This window comes from Atta cephalotes (genome assembly GCF_000143395.1).
Source record: "Atta cephalotes unplaced genomic scaffold scaffold00010, whole genome shotgun sequence".
Classification (NCBI taxonomy): domain Eukaryota; kingdom Metazoa; phylum Arthropoda; class Insecta; order Hymenoptera; family Formicidae; genus Atta; species Atta cephalotes.
In genome coordinates, this window is record NW_012130074.1 from 5,616,925 (window position 1) to 5,619,509 (window position 2,585).

The following is a 2,585-nucleotide window of genomic DNA, read 5'->3' on the forward strand; positions in this document are numbered from 1 at the left end:
TTTACTCGAAACGTGTATAAATTCGGGATACAGTCCGGGTAATAAGATCGTTGCAATACGTGCCCAATTCTCGCTACATTTACCGGTCTGTCGAGCTTGTCTCGTAAGACTAGCGTCTAGGAAGCCGATAAGTTGAATTAACCACGATTAACGCACGAGGGATGTGGGCAATAGCGCCCCAGAAAGTGGATTGCCTCACGTCGCGTCTATCAGCCGCGTGATTTGCACACTTGGTGTGACACAGACTATTGTGGTTCGCAGAGTATTGTAAATATAAATGCCTCGTCGACGTTAGACGCGCGTTAAACATGATTCGAGAAGCCGGTCATATTTGCAACTATCTCGCTCGGGCCTGTATCCGCCGCGTCGATCGTAGTAAATCATCAATCATTTTTGCGTACATATTCGGAATTTTCTCAACGTCTCGCAAATCACTATATATTCTTATATTCTGCAATATATTCGCACTGTCGTTTACACTCTTCATGAATGTTTTGCAACAAGAATATATAGTGGTTTGCGAGACGTTGAGAAAATTTATGCAAAGAAAATTTGACGAAAGCCAAAGAAAGAGTTTCTGCAAAAGGGGTTTCAAAAGGAACTTGTAGATAAAGCATCATGAGAAGCATCTCTTAGCCATGAATCGCGGAATTCTAATAGCGGAGATTGTGGATAATTGTAAAATGAAGATTTAGTATTATTTATATATCTTATGGATAAACACGCAATTGTGGAAGGAACATGGTAGCATTTTTGTAAAATTAAAACATGTGTGAAGTATTTAAATATCATGTGGAAGAGGAATTAATTAATTCAATATAATATTTTGTTTTATGTGAATTTAGATTTTTAAGATTACTTTTGCTGATATCTACATACATTAATGAAAGGAAAATCTGAGGTAAATATTCGGGTCTCATAATGATTTTTATTGTGACATACAATTCTTATCCCTTCATTAAAAATGAAATATTCTTGTTGCATGTAATAAATCCGAATTTTTATCCATGATATCCGGATTTCGTATTCAATAATTTCAATATCGTTTGAAGACTGTTAACATTTTTAAAGTTGTTGAATCATTAGTTAGGAACTGGTTTACGAAAAAATAGGAGTTATCTAAATTAGAGTCTTATGTCTCGAATATCATTAATATTCGCCTTGGTCACTGTTATGAATCGAAAGTGGTAATTCGTTCGTTTATTGACATTGGTCGTTTCTTATTTTTTCATATTTTAATAATTACTTTTAAAGAGATTTAAAAAGCGATTTAAAAAGCGGTGATCAAATTACTCTTTCTAAGTTTCTATTATTCTATCAATAATTTTATTAACGTCTTTTGTTCATGGTTTGTTCATTTACTTAAAATTTAATATGTTATATGTAACTGCAGGCTGCACACAATAATATATGTTTGTTTGAATATTGGTCATTAATATAATATGTATAATGGTAATAACACTTTGTTGTGACTCATTTCTCCTTATCTTATGTATAACTTCAAACTATCATATTCTAGAATATATAAATATTTTAATAGACTGGAAATATGAATAATCTTGATTCATCGATTTCATTCAACAGTTCTCTCTTATTCATAATTATGATATTATATGTAACTTACTTTACAATTTAATTTATATCAATGTTAAAACTAATCTGAATATGAAATGAAAAATTATAAAACGTATCTATACCAGTAATCTTATAATTATTTATATACGTTATTTGTAGCAGCAGGATAATTAATTATAATATTGTATTATTAGATACTGTATGTGTTTTTTTTAGTTCTTTCGGATTTCATGTCATTTATTTTGTTTTATGTATTTTACTTTGTTTTTAAGATACTTATCATGCATTATATCTTCATTGTTGTGTGCATCATCAAATTTTTTATTACTTTATTATTTATCGATTTTTGATCATTAGAATATTACTAACATTATAAATTTCAATTTTTCGCGAAATATGTAATGTTTTTTTTGTTTAGAATAGCATATAATACGACAAGTAAAATCTTTTTAAATTTAAATAAGATGCTAAGTTTAAACAACGCTTGTCGTAGAGAAATTCGATTAAATTCTCATGCAAATAATGAAATTTGTGAACATATTTTCAGAAATGTACAATTTTTACGATTATTATCAATATTCTCTTTAAATAATTTTTCAGTTTAAATCCATTTTTTAGTTTAAATAATTTTTCAATTTAAATTCATTTTTAGTTTAAATTTTTTGATACGAGCTTCTCGCGTATGTATTACACACGAATCGAACGTAGTATTGTCTGGCGATAATAATAATCCAACAGCAAGAAATCTCTGTTTTATTGATTTTTAATTGAAATGCGAACAGTTTATGGTCAGATGTGATGAAAGGTAAGTCCAATCTGGCCTGAAGAAAAAAAAGGAACATGACGAAAAGTAAGGTAAGTGATCAGTTTTGATCATTGTGGAGTATAATGTACAAAATTATTATTTATTTACTTGTTTAAATTATTATTTATTTACTTATTTATTTGATTTGCTCTATATTTTCCTCTATTTTCTCATATATATATATATATATATATATATATATATA